Here is a 20,139-nt window from a genome sequence, read left to right as displayed (position 1 = left end):
AAGTAAATGATACCAGGAATTTTATACTGGTTCGGAACCAATATGGTATCCTAATCCAGTCCTCTTGGGTTGCAAGAGTGTTGTCTTTTAGAGCTCTTTGTAAATTGAATTGAGTACAGCCTTTGTGGTTTTCAGCGATCAACACCAACATTGACAGGGTTGATTTTCACTCGCTCACCAACAACGAACAGGAGTTAGTTTTCACTCGCTCACCAACAACGACCCTTTGGTTATCACTCGCTCACCAAAGAAACGAACAATGACACAACCTCTCGAACATATTGCCTCTCCAATATTTTTCTGTCTCTCTTCTCTCTTTTGGGTACACAGTAAATCTATTAAAGTGAATTACAATGCTTGTTAAGAGTAGAATAAAGAACTTGTAATTGGATAGACAATTGTATAGAAGGTTGCGTGCTTTCTTCCTTCATAGAGCTTGTATATTTATACCCCTTTCAATTTGTTCTGGCAATTGCTTAATCCAAGGGAATTTGATTATTGGTTCTTTATTTGTCTCCATAATCTGCTACTGCAATGATTTCTTGTTTGGTCAATTTTCTCATACCATATATTAGATCTGGGGAGAGATATTGTTGATTTCCTTTGGATAAGGTAAATTGATGAGTATTCTTCCAATTATGCATTGAATGATTTTCTTTCCTTGTCTGACACCTTGATTGAATAGTGTAAGAATCTTGATTACAACTCCTTCCTTAATTCTTTTTATAACTTTGGACATTATGCCTTCCAAGTCTCCAGTGCATAATCACGTTGCTTTGCTTAAAGATTCTTCCCCAAAATATTCCTCATTTTCTTCCAATAAGTTATTGTAAAAGTTCTTCATTTTTATATGGGAAATATTCCTTTCTTGATCTTGGAAAATAATCTCTTTTCATAATATAGATTTTACTACACCATAATATATTTTCTTTCCATAGAAAATATATTCTTCTTTGGCCTTGTAATATCTTTCTTCTGTAAAATAATAGATCCTCTCCATAATTTTAGCAACTTTCCTTTCAAGATATTGAAAAACTTTCTTTCCATAATTTTCGTAAATTCTTCTTCCAATATTGTAGTAAGCCATCCAATATTTGAAACTTGACTTCAAATATTATTCCTTCTATGATGCTTGGAGATTAACTCTCTGAAAATAATCTTCCTTGATAAATTATTCACATGATATTCTCTTTCCCGTATTTGTCTAGATCTTTACCAACATCTTCTTTTATAAATAAACCTGTGCAGAAATAAGATTACCACAAGTAAGTGTTCTTTGATTAATAATTGTGTTGGTTTGTTATCATCAAAATTAATACGTGAAACCTTGAAGCGAACAATCTCCTCCCTTTGGATGATGGCAAACCATTGAGTACAAAATAAGAAAATTTAATCAAAGACTTAATTAAAGGCAGTAATGGGATAAGCTAGATAAACTGATTACTTCCTTGAAATCATCTTCTTGAAATGCATGTAGTATATCAAGTGTGAACTCCCCATCACTCTATGCATTCCTTAGTTGTGCTCCCCATGTCTCCATACATTCTACCTGAGTTTTCGAACTTTTGTATATATTATTTTCTCCCCCTTTTGTCATCATCAAAAGGGTGGAATAGGATATAAATTACTAAAACCAATAATAAAACATATGCTCAATTAATCTATATTCCAAGAATTTCTCAATTAGATAAACGCATCATCTATTAACTCATCCGGAATAACGACAAATACACACTAAGCAATCAACACCAAAGGTTTGATTCAGTTGGAAAAACTTTTGAGTAATCAAATCATTGCTTACCATATGAAGCACGAGAAATTGTAAGGTCATTTTAGGTTATCCAAAAATAATTTCAAAAATTTGAGGAGAATTATTAGACTTCTAATAACGAAGAGCGGGATGATACAATTTTGAATCTATTGAAAATAATTCTAATAGAAGCGATCACGGACATGTTATTATAGACTTTAAATCACACAAAAGAAGTAATATGATAATGAATCATTTTTACCAAAAAGGATACACGAGGCTATCATTACCATACCAACTTCTTTCGTAAATGAGAGAAAATATCTACAATATGATGGTCAATGTCCTCCGAGCAGATTTCCAAAATATATTCTGTCACAAGCAATCTAATGACACATGTTTTTCCTTGTGCTCTAGTTTGTCTTTCTCATGAGAATTAAAAAATCTTCATGCCATTTTTTCTATTTCAGTCCACTTTGTTTCCTGCAAGATTTGCATCTGAAAAGATCCTACTAGATCAAAGCAATTAGTTCTTGCATATAATAATCCATAATTTAGAATCAACCAAGGATCTTTGTGGCACTATGAAGAGATATTATGGGATCATGTATACCTAAATATTTGTCATAAAAATGCAATAGAGTGCCGGTCATACCTTGGTACTTTATTCGATCGTTGGACTTACTAATTTTCTCCTTGCTTCGCATTATGGAATGTGAAGATAAAGATAAATTCTCCATTATACTCATTTCCAACCCGATCATCTTCCAGAAGCTTAAAAATTGCTTGATATGCTTTTGGTTAGTATAAAAAAATATACTCTTGTAAATACAACTTTGGAAAGAATAATTGCTACATGATAAACATGAATTTATTTCAAATGGTAACTAGTCTTAGTCACGTGAATGTGATTCAAAAAACTTTCAAATCCAGAGAGAGGCTAGAGAATAATGTTATGCAGTTTTCAAACCATTTAAAAAATATTTCAACATCCATACAAACTTTGTAATATGCACATGAAAAATGATATTCTAACAAAACTCTCAAGGAAGAAACATACCTTCTTGTTGTGAAACCTTGAGCTACAAGTTTACACATAATTTTCACAACCTTACTAATCTTATCCGTCTTTAGATATCCATGATTGCAGCTCATTTGCTTGGTACTGGATTTTCATATTGTTGATTTTTCAGCTTTGCTCAACAAATCTTGTATTACTAGAATCCAGCATTCAATACTTCTTCATGACTGTCTAGTTTAACTAGTATAGATGTGTCACTAGCAATTTATTTCAAGCTATCCACTGTAAGTTCTCCATCCTTATTCACAATTTGCTTAGAAAAATATTAGTATAAGGAAAAATGCGCATGATGAGATTTTTCTACAACTAATGAATAAGAAACATGTCAAGAGTCTTACCAAGACAGTTGCAACCAAAGAAAATAAGATAACCAAAAAAATAATTTTTGTTCCTTCCTATAGCTCAGAAATAAGATTACCACAAGTAAGTATTCTTTGATTAATAATTGTGTTGGTTTGTTATCATCAAAATTAATACGTGAAACCTTGAAGCTAAAATAATAGATCTTCTCCATAACTTTAGCAACTTTCCTTTCAAGATATTGAAAAACTTTCCTTCCATAATTTTCGTAGATTCTTCTTCCAATATTGTAGTAAGCCATCCAATATTTGAAACTTGACTTCAAATATTATTCCTTCTATGATGCTTGGAGATTAACTCTCTGAAAATAATCTTCCCTGATAAATTCTTCACATGATATTCTCTTTCCCGTATTTGTCTAGATATTTACCAGCATCTTCTTCTATGAATAAACCTGTGCAGAAATAAGAGTAGAATAAAGAACTTGTAGTTGTATAGAGAATTGTATAGAAGGTTGCGTGCTTTCTTCCTTCATAGAGCTCGTATATTTATACTCCTTTTAACTAGTTCTGGCAATTGCTTAATCCAAGGGAATTTGATTGTTGCTCCTTTATTTGTTTCCATAATTTGCTACTGCAATGATTTCTTGTTTGGTCAATCTTCTCATACCATATATTAGATATGGGCAGAGATATTGTTGCTTTCCTTTGGATAAGGTAAATTGATGAATATCCTTCCAATTTCGCATTGAATGATTTTCTTTCCTTGTCTGACACCTTGATTGAATAGTGTAAGAATCTTGATTACAACTCCTTCCTTAATTCTTTTTATAACTTTGGACATTATGCCTTCCAAGTCTCCAGTGTATAATCACGTTGCTTTACTTAAAGATTCTTCCACAAAATATTCCTCATTTTCTTCCAATAAGTCATTGTAAAAGTTCTTCCATTTTATATGGGAAATATTCCTTTCTTGATCTTAGAAAATAATCTCTTTCCATAATATAGATTTTACTACACCATAATATATTTTCTTTCCATCGAAAATATATTCTTCTTTGGCCTTGTAATATCTTTCTTCTATAAAATAATAGATCTTCTCCATAATTTTAGCAACTTTCCTTTCAAGATATTGAAAAATTTTCCTTCCATAATTTCCGTAGATTCTTCTTCCAATATTGTAAAGCCATCCAATATTTGAAACTTGACTTTCAAATATTATTTCTTCTATGATGCTTGGAGATTAACTCTCTGAAAATAATCTTCTTTGATAAATTCTTCACATGATATTCTCTTTCCCGCATTTGTCTAGATCTTTACCAGCATCTTCTTTTATGAATAAACGTGTGCAGAAATAAGATTACCACAAGTAAGTGTTCTTTAATTAATAATTGTGTTGGTTTGTTATCATTAAAATTAATACGTGAAACCTTGAAGCTAACAGAATATCCGTGGGAGTCTCGAATGACGCCTCATGTTCCTCCATTACCCGTTTGACCCATAACTGCTCCATCTATCTGTATTAAGCTTAAAATAATATGGTTTCTGAGGATGCCATTTAACGTATGGCGGGTATGTGATATCTGCTGCTGCCGGTGTGGCTTGTATTATCCTCATTCATGTCTCCTTTTGTCTATCTTCATTATCAATTTCAAAGCTTCATGTTCACACCTTTGAAAACATTTTTGTGGACATAAAAAGAAGCCTCCATTTCAGGTTGTTGCATCTGTGCTTCTTTTGTATCTTCTCGGTATGTATTCTTCTGATAAAGGCTGCTCCTCTGCAATTACAATCTCATTTCTTTGATGCATTTGATGATCCTCATCTTGTGTCATGTTGAAATTGCACTGAGCCTCAGAGAGATTGTTTTTACTAGCTACTGAAATCTCCTAGTTTGAACCATGCATGCTGAGGTAGTTAATTAACGACGAGCCAAAAATGGAGCCTTTGTTTATAGGGGTTGTTATAGCTGAGAATGTCATGTTGATTCCTTCCAAATCGTGTTTATTTATGATACACAAATGGTTAAATTGAATTATCACTCATTATTTCAGTATAAAAATTTATGATCTAACAAGTAAACACCATCCAATGGCTTGTAAAAGAAAAAAAATTAAATTCTAAATCTTTGCAGAAAGTACCTCTTTTCGTTCAGCGTTAGGTAATGTGTTATTAAGAAAATACTAGTCAAATAATATGCTCCCCCCACTTATCAAAGGCAGAATACAAGAAAAAGAACTCCTTCTGGGAGGGATCGAGTTTGACTCATTGGGTTCCTTTTTTTTTTACTATTTGAGTTAAGAAATTTGGAGGAAAAAATAAAAATCTTTGGTAACAATATGCAACATTTTAATAATTGAAACCACTTTTATATGAGTTGGATAACAATGTCCAATTTTTTGCTTCCAAAAAAATAAGCTCCCTATAGTTTGTTTATCAGGTATATTTGTATTTTTCAGAATGGCTTGGAAGTATAAAGATCAATGAATAACCTATTATGAACTAAGATATCTTCAATCAAATCTCCAATATACATGAGAATGGCAAGCCCTATGGCCCTTCTACTCATAAATCTCAAACCTTTCACTAATAAATCACTAATGCAATCATAATTATATGTGGCATATCATATCAAAATTGAGCGAGCAAGAGGATATATGACCTCAGCTAACAAAAAACATACACATGACTTTTCCCTTTTCATTTACAGATGAATACATACATTCAACAGCTATCAACAGCAATGGGAAGATTTCTCACTTCAACCTTGTCAAGTCAAGGATGATACGGTCTAAGAAGGAAAAATGGATGTCATCTAGGTCCAGAAAGTTCCATTGGTTCAACTAGTGACGATTCTTCAACGTAGTTGGAATATCTTTGTGGAGTATGTTCAAAAGCGCGGTTTCTTGGTGCCTCAAGCTTTTTTGTGATGCCTCCCATTTTTCAGCCAAACCATCCCCTTCTAACATCCTTAATGCTTCGGACATTTTTGGCCGATGAGAAGGGTTGAACTGGGTACATAGTAGGGCAACTTTAACCATCTCTTCCAGTTCAATCCGGTCAAAGTTATTTTTCAGATCTTTATCCACCATAAGGTTCAATTTCCCCTCTTGATGGAGCTTTTTCACCTGCATAATATTAGCAGTAATTAAAAGAGGGAGTTCGGTTAAGTATGCCAATTATAGAGAGTCCTGTAAACTAGATGCACAAAACACTAGCTAGCCACATTTGAGGTTTGAACCTATAACTCCTCATAATTGAAAAGAAAACAGCTAGAACAACCAGCTTCTCTTTTTTAAATCTTTAAAGGCGGATTCAAGAAACCCACGGAATAGTCAAGAATTCTTGAGGGTATCGAGTTGTTCTTCCTGAATATCGCGATTTAAGGCTAAAGAATTAAACTTAAGGGATTCGACATGATCTTCGATAACGCACACCTGTCTCTCTAACGGTAACACTGCCATTTCCACCGGCAAATTTCCACCGGCAAATCTCAGCGCCGGCGATTCGTCCAGGTGAACCAGGTAAGTTCAACCCTCTATTTCTCTCTCCTCTCCTCTCCTTTCTCTCTCCTTTCTTTCTCCTTTCTCTCTCCCGGGTCTCTCTCTTCCTTTCCCTTTCTTTTAACCCTAGCAGTAGCTAGGCCGGCGACCCACCGACGCAAGCTATCTTCTGCTTTTCCAGCCCAGCCACACCACCCTCCCCTGTGTTTCCCCTTTCTTCAAACCTTGCCTCGGCGTACCTCTAGTTCTCGCGCAGGCACTGTTTTCCGGCGACCGTTTCGGTGACAGTCCTCCCCTTTTTCTTGGCCTCGGGGTTTGTTGTGTGTGTTGCAGGTAGCACTTTTGGTGGCTGTTTGGTGACAGGAGGGAGGTGCACGGACAAGCATAGCGGAGCAGGCCATTTGACAGTCACAAAGGGCTGGACGTCGGGTTCCAAAGCACCCAGGTTATATTTGCGGGAATTGCTGCAGCTGCCCAGGCAAGCACGAGGCATACGGGCGAGTAGAGCGGAGCATCTCCGGGTGCATCAAGTCATATTTCCAGGTTCTTTCCATCGGGAGTTGGTACCTCCCGTTTTCTTGTCTCTTTCTCTGTGTTAGATAATTTGTGGCTATCTAATTAGCACCATTTTAAGCGTATTTTTAGTATTTTTAGTATACTTGTAGTTGCAACCGGCTATTTTCTGGTTTGGGCCCGGGTTAGTGCCTTCCGAAGTCTGTCGTAGGTATAGTGGCCGTGGTGTGGGATGGTAGAGTAAGGTCATGTCCTCGAGGGGTGCCGGGGGTGAGAAGGGGGGTGGGGAGGGGGTCAGGGGTTGGGACGAGAGGAAAGGAGGGTAAGGGGAAAGAGGGAGGCTGTAGATTGAGGATCGGGTCGTAGAACATAGGCACGCTAACGGGTAAGTCTATTGAGATGGCAAAGATTCTCCAGAAGAGAAAAGTTAATATAGCTTGTGTCTAGGAGACTAGGTGGGAGGGTCGAAGGCGAGGAATGCGGACGGGTATAAGTTGTGGTACTCTGGAGTCGTGAGGGGTAAGAATGGAGTGGGTATCTTGGTGGATAGGGATCTTAGAGAGTTTGTGGTTGAGGTTAGGCGAGTGAATGATAGGCTAATGTTTATTAAGTTGGTCATTGGTGAGTGCACCCTCAATGTAGTTAGCGCTTACGTGCCGCAAGCGGGCTTGGATGAGGAGGTTAAGAGGCGCTTTTGGGAGGGCCTGGATGAGATTGTGCGTAGTATTCCTCCTACTGAAAGGTTATTTATTGGAGGGGATTTTAATGGCCATATCGGGGCGGTTGTTGGTAGTTATGGCGAGGTGCATGGTGGCTTTGGCCTTGGGGATAGGAACGGAGGAGGTACTTCACTGTTAGACTTCGCTAAGGCTTTCGAGCTGGTGATTGCGAACTCAACTTTTCCGAAGAGGGAGGAGCATCTGGTTACTTTCCAAAGTTCGGCGGCGAAGACTCAGATCGATTACCTAACCTCAGAAGGTGTGATAGAGGGTTGTGCAAGGATTGCAAGGTTATCCCGGGAGAGATCCTCGCGACTCAGCATAGGCTCTTAGTGATGGACATCAGCATTATGATGAAGAGGAAGAAGAGGTATGCTCGTGGCCGACCAAGGATTAGATGGGGAGCTTTAACCAAGGATAAAGCCCAGGAATTGGAGGGGCGGTTATCTGCTATGGGAGCTTGGAGGAGTAGTGGAGACGCGAGTACTTTGTGGTCAACTACGGCGAACTATGTGAGGAAGGCGGCGAGAGAGGTGCTAGGTGTATCGAAGGGTTTTTCTGGCAGGCACCAAGGAGACTGGTGGTGGAATGACATAGTCCAAGGTAAAGTGGAGGCGGAGAAGGTAGCGTATGCGAAGTTGGCAGGGAGCTCAAGCGAGGAGGAGAGGAGAGCGAATAGAGAAAGGTACAAAGTGGCTAGGAAGGAGGCGAAGCTGGCGGTCACGGAGGCTAAGAATGCAGCGTTTAGCCGTATATACGAGGAATTAGGGGAGAAAGGAGGGGACATGAAGTTGTTTCGGCTGGCTAAAGCGAGGGAGAGGAAGGCCTGGGATCTGGATCAAGTGAGGTGCATCAAAGATGAGGATGGTAGAGTATTGATGGGAGATCCCCAGATTAAGCAGAGATGGCAGACGTACTTCTATGGTCTTCTAAATGAGGAGGGGGACCGGGATATAGCGCTAGGGGACTTGGGGCATTCGGAGAGTTTCCGAGATTTTAGGTATTGCATGCGCATTAGGGTCGACGAGGTCATGGGGGCTTTGCGTAAGATGAGTAGGGGTAGAGCGATCGGGTCAGATGAAATTCCGGCTGAGTTTTGGAAGTATGTGGGTAGAGTAAGATTGGAATGGCTGACTGGGTTGTTCAATGTAATTTTTAGGACGAAAAGGATGCCGGAGGAATGGAGGTCGAGTACAGTGGTACCGTTGTACAAGAACAAAGGTGATATCCAGTGTTGTAACAATTATAGGGGTATCAAGTTACTTAGCCATACCATGAAAGTCTGGGAGAGGGTGGTGGAGGTGAGGGTGAGGAAGACGGCGTCTATATCCGACAATCAGTTTGGGTTCATGCCGGGCCGCTCCACTACGGAAGCTATCCACCTTATTATGAGGTTGGTGGAATAGTACAGGGATAAGAAGAAGGATCTGCATATGGTGTTTATTGACTTGGAGAAAGCGTATGACAAGGTTCCTAGGGAGGTGCTCTGGAGATGTCTTGAGGAGAAGGGCGTGCCGGTAGCCTACATAAGAGCGATCAAGGATATGTATGATGGAGCTAAGACTAAGGTTAGGACTATGGGAGGCGACTCGGAGCATTTCCCGGTTGTTATGGGATTACACCAAGGCTCTGCGCTTAGCCCATTCTTATTTGCCTTGGTGATGGATGCTTTGACACATCATATTCAAGGGGAGGTGCCATGGCGTATGTTATTTGCTGATGACATTGTTCTAATTGACGAGACGAGGGCATGTGTTAACGAGAGATTGGAGGTTTGGAGACAGACTCTCGAGTCTAAGGGTTTCAAATTGAGCAGGTCTAAGATAGAGTACCTGGAGTGCAAGTTTAGCACTGAGTCAAGAGATGTAGGCGGGGACGTGAGGCTTGGGTCACAGGTCATCCCCAAGAGAGATAGCTTCAAGTACCTTGGGTCGGTGATTTAGGGGGACGGAGAGATCGACGAGGACGTCACTCACCGCATAGGGGCGGGCTGGATGAAATGGAGGCTTGCATCTGGAATCTTATGTGACAAGAAAGTGCCACCGATACTCAAAGGTAAGTTTTATAGAGCTGTGGTTAGACCGACAATGTTGTATGGGGCAGAGTGTTGGCCGGTTAAGAACTCCCATATCCAGAGGTTGAAAGTAGCAGAGATGTGGATGCTGAGGTGGATGTGCGGGCACACTAAGTTAGACAAGATCAGGAATGAAGATATTCGGAGGAAGGTGGGCGTCGCCCCTGTGGACGACAAGATGCGGGAAGCGAGGTTCAGATGGTTCGGACACGTACAGAGGAAAAGCATCGATGCTCCGGTGAGGAGGTGTGAGCGGTTGGCCGTGGTGGGCACGAGAAGAGGTAGAGGGAGACCTAAGAAGTATTGGGGAGAGGTGATCAGGCAGAACATGGTTCGTCTACAGATTTCCGAGGACATGGCCCTTGATAGGAAGGCCTAGAGGACTAGCATTAGAGTTGTAGGATAGGGGTAGTGGAGTTTTCCTTACTGCATGCCGGGGGTGAGGCGGGGTTGGATTAGGGTTGATCTTAGATGGTTTGCAGTTTATGTTGAACCCACACTATTCTTGTTGTTTATCTTAGATTCCTTAGACTCTGGTTACTGTTATTGCAAGTCATTCATCTTTTGATTTTTATGCTTCTATTACTATAATGGTTTTTACTGGAATTGCTAATGAATTCTCTTTTCTTTTCTTGTTTTCCTTATTTTTCTTTATTTCCGTCGTTCTAAGCCGAGTGTCTATCGGAAACAACCTCTCTGTCCTACCGGGGCAGGGGTAAGGTCTGTGTACACATTACCCTCCCTAGACCCCACTATATGGGATTTTACTGGGTAGTTGTTGTTGTTGTTGTTGGATTCGACATGATCTTAGCACTACACTCAATGTACTTACTGAAATATGGTTCATAATTTAATATTTGTTAGACTTTTAGTTTTTTTCACGTATGTATATATCTATGTTATGTGCCCTTTGCATAATGTACTCCCCTCAACCCACAATACATATTTCAAAAATTACTCGGTACATCCAGGAGAAAGAAAAAGAGACGCACCCAATCAAGCATAACAACACCTTTCTGGTTGGCCCCTCGACCAAAGTCCATGGCTTTCTGGCCTGTAATCAGCTCAAGCAGCAAGATTCCAAACCCAAAAACGTCAGTTTTTTCAGAAGATTGGCCAGTTGACAAATATTCCGGAGCAATGTGGCCAATGGTGCCCCTAACAGCAGTTGTCACATGAGAATCCCGGTGATCCAAGAGCTTTGCCAACCCAAAATCACCAACTACTGCCTCAAATTCCTCATCCAACAAAATGTTGGCTGCTTTGACATCACGATGGATAATTTTGGGATCACACTGCTCATGCAAGTAAACTAGCCCTCGTGCTGTACCTTGTGCTATCATTTTCCGCCTTAACCAGTCTAAAACTGGTCTACCATACACACTATCTGCAAATTGAGAAACCACAAACGCATTTTCAATCAAGGCAATATATGCATCAGCTCTTAAACTTACACAAAATTCAGAGAGTTGGAAACTTATAAATAGTAGCTGATAAAGCTCTAGAAAAGCAAAATGTGTTTTGCTTTGGCTTTCGAACATGCATAAACATAAAACAATAGTTCCAGCCTGCAGCAAACTGATGATGGATTATACATATAATTCCAGTAGTACAGGATGGGACTGAGGAGAGGGTGGGTGGTAACATCTAAGGTTTTCCTTAAATTCAAGGCCAGAATCTTGTGAATTCGAATCACCAACGACAGTGGTAATAGCAGTAGTCACTGGTCTTCACAACATTGGATGAAGGTGCTATCGGTTGAATTGCTAGAAGTATTTAAATGCCTCAATAACTTATCAATCCAGATTGCGAAGAGTTTCCATCATTTAATATTTTTCTTGTAGTAGAGGCGACTAAAAGTTAAAACTATCAAAGAAAGTAGGGTAAAGAACGTGGTCATTACAGTCAAAATATAACATATGGTATACGCAAGAGAGTGAAGCTAGAAACATCATGAGAAGAGAAACCAAAACCGTCACCCATAAGAAACTTTAAGAGAAAAGTAAGGTTTGAAATATCTGCAGATATGCTTCTTTCTGTGCTTCAAAATTTTCATCTTAGTTTCCTTTTCTCTGTGTAACTAAATATTTTCTTCCATCATGCGCCCTTTTTGCAAGCAAATTCCACAACTTTAAGAGACCGAATTCTAGTTTAGTTAGAGTAGTAACAACAACAACAACCTCCTTTTAGTTAGAGTAGTCAGCAAGTAAAATAGGAATATGGCAACAATAGTAGGAAGTAGAAACTACTCCCACCATTCCATACTTATATGACTTCCTGACACGGTCCAAAATTTGACATTGCTCAACTAATGATATTATTCTATATACCTTTTACAACTTCCAAGAATTCAATTTCGTTTAACTATCCAATTTTTAAGATTTGATATGATATTCTCTATAACTAGTTTATACCATTATTTTGAAATTTTCTTCGACTCCAATACAATAAATGAGTGAAATTAGCATTTTAGATTATTTGTGCTGTCAATTATCTGTCATATAAAGTGGAATGGAGCCTGGATGTAGTTAATAAAAAAGCACCTTCATGAGAATATTTAACTTCAATAAATGGTAATGTTGGACTAATTATCTGAAGGTAATAGTCCAAGTAGTGATTACTAAGAATTAACAATAACACATATTAAAGCCATGAGCTGACCTTTTAATCGTGATGCTACACTCCCGTTTGGCATATAAGGGTAAACAAGTAGCCGTTCACTTTCAGTTGAACAAAACCCCAGAAGACGGAGAAGATTCCGATGGACAGCCAAACTAATCAACTCTACTTCTGTCTGAAATTGGTTTTCACCGCCAACAGCATTGTAGTCGTTCAATCTTTTGACAGCCACAACAGTTCCATTGTTTAAGCAGGCTTTATACACAACACCGAATCCTCCCCTTCCCAAAATATGCTTTGAGCTGAAATGGTCAGTTGCGTTCCACAGTTCCTTAAAGGTGTATCTTTTCAGGTGACCCAAGCATACCTCTGGATAACATTGCTCTGCATTTGAGAAGTCATTGCTCAGATAAAGCTATACAGAATTGCTACAAAGAGACAGATGAAGAAAAAAATTTGGCAAGACAAGAAGAAAATAATAGTGCCTTGTTCAATAACAAGTGATGGACAATAATTTCAAAAGAATTAATGCCAAGGTTTCAAAACTGGTCTGTACAAGGGGCAGAAGAGAGTAAATTCATCAGGCAAGGTGCATGAAGAGAGTAAAGTTGGAAATTTGTGATGTTATAAGCAGTGAATTCATCTAGTTCAAGGTGAATTTCGTTGACATTTTCTAATGCCATCATTTTCCTTCTTCGGAAATGTATATGTCAACCTTCACAAGAAAATGCAAGTACAATTATTCAGATATGTGATTAGAAAATCTTTCCGTCAAATGTCTGGAATCAACAATTAAAGGTAGTCCATAGTGGTTCAGGAACTAGTCCCAATAACAACAAAATACAAACAAAAAACTTATGTGAAATTGAAACCTTTTTTTCCTTTTGATAGGTAGAAGTAACTTGAAAGAAAAGGGCTTTTCTGCGCCCTCACCGAGAAAATTGACCAGAATTTATGAGTACGTCAAGGGCTTCATAATTTGCTGATAGGGTTTTAAGGTTCTTCACATTCAATAGGTTTATTCAATCTGTGAATTGATCTCAAACATCTATTATTTGACCACTCATGTCCTCTCTAAAACTAGAGAAATGAATTTAAACCACAAACATCTATTACTGAAAGATGTATGTGCCCTTATGAAGAGATTAAAAAGAATCAAACGACGAACAGGTGATTTTGTAACATGAGCTTAAAACATATTCACATGATACCAAGCACCGATCAGTCAAAAAATAATGAAAATCTTTCTTGGCTCAACTTATATATCCATGAAGAAAGGTAGACAAAGATAGAATCTTTGACAACTAAAGAACCAGAAGATACATAACCAATAAAAGCTGGAATTATCATAGAGAAGAGGGGCAAAGATAAAATCAACTAACCGTTGACATCAAAGAAGATCTGCTGATTATGTCTGTAGCGCCACCAAAGAACAAAAGCCACTGCTACAATGACCAAGAAAGCAGCACCAAAACTTGCAACAAATGCAACAACCACGCGACGGCTCTTGCGAGCAGCACCTGGTTGATCTGTGATACCAAAAGCATTAGATGCAACATATCTTCAACGTACAAATAGCAGAACTTCCTCAGTATGTATATATGTTTTAACAGTTTTCCATTTTCAGTTGAAAAGGAAGGGACTTGAGCACAAAATGTTATACATACCTGTCAGACTATCTGGCGGGAAGGACAGTGGTTCTGGATAGATTGCTGAACAATTGTTCTCAGAACTTTGACCACAGATTAAAGGATTTCCAAGCACTCTGAAAGCCATGAAGAGGAAGTTCATTTCATTATGGTGAGGAATACTAAAGAAAAATACTTTTCAAACATAGCACTTTACCCTAAAACATTTACTGTTGTATTCTTAACTAATTGACTTTTGTCCAGTTGATGTTGATAGTTACAGGGACAGCCATAATTTAACGTCGATAATATAAGGAACAACTACCCCCAAAATGAAATGACTGAGTATTGTGGTAAGAGAAAAGGCGACTCACTTGAAAGCTCGTGCTGATATTTTAGGAAGGGTACCACTTAGATTATTATAAGAGACATCCCTGCAAGTAATGATCAGCTAAATCAGTCAGATGTATGATGAAAGAACAGAAGATTTTAGTAGATGAAGTATTTGCCGGATATGCATGATGAACTTTGAAGCAAATGTGTAAAAGAGGGCATGCTGGCATGCACGAGAGCAAGGCATTCAATCTTACAGACTGGAGGAATCCATTCAATAAGGTTAATCATCTCTCTTGTTCAACAATGAAATATATCGTTGGAGTGACATAACAGGTGTCTTGAAAGTGACTAATAAGTGAAAATTCATGAACTCACAAATAATTCAAATTCTTGAGGTCTCCAAAAGAAGTGGGTATTTCGCCTTCAAATTTATTGTTGGAGAGATCAATTGTCTGAAGCTTCTGTAACTTCCCAATCACATCAGGTATAGGACCGGAAATGGCATTGTTTTGCAACAATCTACATGAAAGAGCAAGTACAGTTTACAGAAAGAATGGCTTAGAATGCTAAGAAAATCGTATAGGAATTGACTGAACAAAGGAACCAAGCAACAGCAACTAAGAGAAGCATATAGTCAAGAACTTACACAGATTGCAAGTTAGTAAGATTGCCAATTCCAGGTGATAATGTGCCCGATAGACTTTGACTAGGTAGTGCTCTGATGCAAGAGAAAATGTTCATCAATCAATTACAACAACAACAACAAAGGGTAAGATGCACGCACCTTAACCCCTACCCTGGAAGGGCGGAGAGCCGGAGAGGCTGTTTCTGATATGCCCTCGGCCTTTTGATGACACAACAAAATTTCTGCAAAAATACTATTGAACTAAGCTACTTACAGAGCAGAAACATAGCCATCAAATGAACAAGTAACCATTCTCCAACTGCAAGGATCTACAGAATTCACATCCCAATTGTCCAGAACATTATAGGGGTCATGTAAAGCCTTCTTAATTTCCGTCAAAGCAACAACTGCACATTCATTATATATAGAAACAGTCACTCTTTTTGATTATTTCCTATTAACAAAATAAAAATTTCGGGACAAGTGAGGAAATTTCAAGAAAGAAGCTAACCTTCATAGTTTATACCAGTAGGAGAAAGTGTAGCAAAAGAATTCTCCATCAATGTACAAATAAGTAGCAGCCCCACATTCCAAAGCAGATGTAACATTCTTCCCATATTCTTACCACTACAAATTTCTACAACTTCACCTTCTCAACAAAGTAAAAACAAATGCTCTTTATCAATTTTGCACATAACTTACCTCTTCAACATTGCTTTATCCAAAGGTAACCAAACTTAAACAATCATAGCCATAAAAAGAAATGCCCTTTATCCAGTTTCAGCCCCTCCACCACAAAAACTGAATAAAGCTCAAATACCCAGATGCCATTTTTTTTTTAAAACTCGATTATACTAAAATGGGCACCATTTTGAGTGTATACAAGAATGGGATTTTTCCTTTACTCAATTATATTCTTCTTCTTGGTGAGTTTTTAGCTTAAAGTAGCTTTTTTCCTTTACACTATATCCTTTTCAATATCAACATCACAATCTCTCTCTATTTATTATGTCGAGTCATTCTTTTTGTATATTAATAATCAGAAACATATAGATAGACACTCATAATAGGCCAAACTTAAGGCCAGAAAACTCTCAGATAGAGATGTGGACACTTTTAAAAGTAAAGAATACAGAGTAAAAAAAACATGTACTTTTCCCTCTCCAAATTTATTTCAATTGTAACCGCTAAAATACACACACAAAATAAAACGGAAGGATTGAGCTATATACGCTAATAGTAAAAAGATCTTTAACACTATTCATGTAATTGAACTTATTTTAGAAAATTAATTACTACTTTTTATCAAATTACCAACAAATATCTTCTCTAAATAAATTATAAAAATATTTTTTATATCTTTTCTGATACAGGAATACGGTCTTTTGAAAGAACCTTCATTTCAATTTATATCTGATAAATTTTTAATTCAGGCATTCATATTTTATATTTAATAATACTCCTCTATCGAATGATATGACATATTTAAAATCTTAAATTTAAATAATATTGTTAGTGTAACATACACGCGTTTAACTTAAATTACAAGATTTAAAGTCTTCTATACATTTTAAAATGTATAACTAGCCAAATTAAGATGAATAAATTGAAATAGAGGGAGTAAATAAAAGTGTCAAAAAGAAAGAAGTTTGAAAACAAAGAAAAAATTGCTTTATAATTAGTGATTGGAGTGAAAACTGAAAAGGGAATGCGTTTGATTGATCAGAAATTCAGGAAGGACAAGAAGGGAAAGAAACTGTTTGGCAGAGGTCACATGCTCGTCCCGTCTTTATCAATGTTGGCTTTTGGTGTTTTTTCTTTTTACCTGTCCAATTTTTTCCTTTTACCTTGTTTGGACGGAGAGTATATTTTCTCTTGAACTTTTGCTGGAGTAGGCCCATATAATTTTCTGATTATGCGCCTAGATTATTCTGATTATGGTTTTTTTAATTTTCAAATATCTTACTATTAATGACTTTTTTGTTCTTAAGTTCATTTGCATTAGTTTCATCTAGTAAGTTACCTTTCCTACATATATTTGTCATTAATTTTGATACAGTCATTGTTTATTCAATAATATAGAAATGAAGAACACAAATATAAATACAACTATACAAGATATTAAAATTTACTTAAAAAATTAGAATAATATAACTTTGTCAAATAAAGTTTAAACTATTACAGAACCATATAGCAGGGAGGCAAATAAAATAAGATGAAGTATACATGGGGTCTTTAAGATAATCATCTACAATGATTGAAAATTTTATAATTACACTTATTCTATATACATATACAGGTCCAGAATCACATGGAGTAGTATCAAAGTTGCCTACATTATTAAGGCCATCTATTAAGTTGAAGTCAATGTTATTTATATTAGTTATATATAGTGCAGGTAATAAATAATACATTTCTAGATAAATTTGTCTCTCTACTTTCACTCACTTGTTTATAGTGTCTTATCTTTCTACGTATTCTTTTTCTGAATTGCCTTTCTCATGCGAGTACAATAGATCAGTGTTTTAGGGAGCCGCTCCGCTCGTTACAATTTGCTCCATTAGATGTTAATATAGCTTTGAATTAGGGCTGCTTATCGGGCGAATTGGGCAGTTATTTACTTTTAACGGTTTGGCTTATCAGTTATCGGCTTTAAATGTATTAATCCGCTAGCCATCCGATAAGATATCGGGCGGATTGATATTGGTTTAGCTCTTATCGGACGGTTATCGGGCGATCTATCGGCCTATTCAATCTATATTGCGTGTATTAATTGTTTGGTGACAGCCTAGCATACAAATTCATAGTAGGCCTTAGAAATATTGATTCTTGTTTATCATGGTGTTTTCTGGTTTCTTGAGTCCATCAGTATTGACTTTAATCTACGTTAGGTCGATAATTTTCATTTATTGTGGACATTAAAGTAATCAGAGAGGAAAAGAACGGTTTTTGCAGTGCAAAATTCCCAAACAAAAGGACAAGCAAGAAATATGGAGTTTTCATTTGTATTACTGTATAGTTATGCCACATCCTTGGAAGTTACGAACTAGGGAAAATTCAAGAATTCAACTCTTCAGTCACACGGCATTAAAGAATGTAGTATACGTATTTAGGAATTAGGCGTTAGAGATAGATATTGGAAGTGGAAGAATTTTTGATATTTAATATATATGGATAAAAATAAATTATATATATTTTAACGGGTTAACGGATATCCGTTAAGAAAATTGAATAATTCGGCCCCAAATCGATAAGCCGTTAATAAAAAAAATTCAATTTGTTCTCCGTCCGTTAAACCGTTAACCCGATATCAATAAGCCATTAAGCTTCGGTTCGGTTCGGTTTTCGGTTTCTGTTCGATTTTGAACACCCCTACTTTGAATAACTAATATGTGTCCTTGTTAATTTTTCAAGGATGAGATTTTTTATTTATTAATTCTCTATTATTATTATTATTATGGTTAAGTTTCTATTGATAAACAAAAAAATATGTGAAGGACCTGTCAACGTCATGTTCTTTATATATATATATATAATCAAAACTCAAAAATAAAGAATAATAATATTCACTTGCTAAATAAACATATATACTCACCCGATCTTGAGGGAAAAAAATAATAATTTAATAGATATATTTATGGGGAAGAACATGATGCTGATGGGCCATTCACATATTTGTTTGTTTATCAATAGAAACTTAACCATAATAATAAGAGAGAACTAATAAACAAATAAAATTTCATCCTTTAAAAATTAACAAGGACACATGTTAGTTATTCAAAGCTATATTGACATTTAAGTGGGAAGGATGTAACAATCCGACTGATCGTTTTGAGCTTTTGCACTTTGCTCGCCAGTTCTCGGGCATGACTAGCTCCGTGTGATGTATTATAACTTATGTAAATCGCCGGTTTTGGCTTCAGGGTAATAAGAGTGAATTTGGAAGAACAGTTCTCAGTTTGAAGCTTAAAATTTGAAAGGTTTGACCAAGATTTGACTTGTTAGTAGATGACCTCGGATTGGAATTTTTATGATTTGGTTAGCCGCGTTAGGTGATTTGGGACTTAGAAGCGTGGTCGGAATGTGTTTTGGAGGTCCGCAGAAAGTTTAGGCTTGAATTGGCGAAAATGAGATTTTGGCGTTTTCCGGTTGATAAGTGAGATTTTGATATAGGGGTCGGAATGGAATTTCGGAAGTTGGAGTAGGTCCATTGTGTCATTTGTGGCATGTGTGCAAAATTTCAGGTCATTCCGACGAGGTTTGGTAGACTTTTTAATCGAAAGCGGAATTTGGAAGTTCTTGAAATTCTTAGGCTTGAATCTGATGTGATTTTGGTGTTTTGATGTTGTTTTGACTGTTCTGAAGGTTGGAACAAGTTTGAATGAGGTTATGGGATATGTTGGCATGTTTGGTTGAGGTCCCGAGGGCCTCGGGTGAGTTTCGGGTGGTTAAACGGATCGTTTCATGTTGGTGGAAATTGCAGAATTACTGTTGTTGGTGTTGCAGGTTTTTGACCTTCGCGTTCGCGATGCATGTCCCGTGTTCGCGAAGGGTTAAGGTGTGAGGCTGTGGAGTTGGCCTTCACGTTCGCGAAGATGGTTCCGCGATCGCGAAGGGGTGAGGTCAATGGCCACCGCGTTCACGAGGCTTATGTCGCGTTCGTGTAGAGGCATAGGAATAGCTGGGTCCCCAAGGCAATTGTTCTACGCGTTCGCGTAGTAGAGGTCGCGTTAGCGAGAGGGTTCTCGCATTCGCGTAGAAGGAATTCTGGTCAATGAAGCTGTATGTTTCGCGAACGCGAGGGAGATATTGCGTTCGCGATGAAGAAAAATCTGGGCAGACAACTTATATTTAAAAATTGAGGGTTTAAGTCCAATATCATAAAAGTCATTGGAAGGCTCGGGAGAAGATGAAATTTGAGGGGATTTTTCAGTGGAGCAATTGGGGTAAGTATTCTTCACTCATATTTGGTTGAATTCCATGATTTAGTCT

At 37.5% G+C, this 20,139-nt stretch overlaps 1 pseudogene; it reads right to left on the bottom strand.

Annotated features, from left to right (window-relative positions):
• Positions 1-5,604: 5,604 nt before the first annotated feature.
• Positions 5,605-16,167, bottom strand: LOC107801116 (protein NSP-INTERACTING KINASE 3-like; annotated as a pseudogene).
• Positions 16,168-20,139: the final 3,972 nt, after the last annotated feature.

Source organism: Nicotiana tabacum, chromosome 20 (genome assembly GCF_000715075.1).
Source record: "Nicotiana tabacum cultivar K326 chromosome 20, ASM71507v2, whole genome shotgun sequence".
NCBI classification, from domain to species: Eukaryota; Viridiplantae; Streptophyta; class Magnoliopsida; order Solanales; family Solanaceae; genus Nicotiana; species Nicotiana tabacum.
The sequence above is the reverse complement of the archived record's forward strand: the minus strand, read 5'-3'. Positions and strand labels throughout refer to the sequence as shown.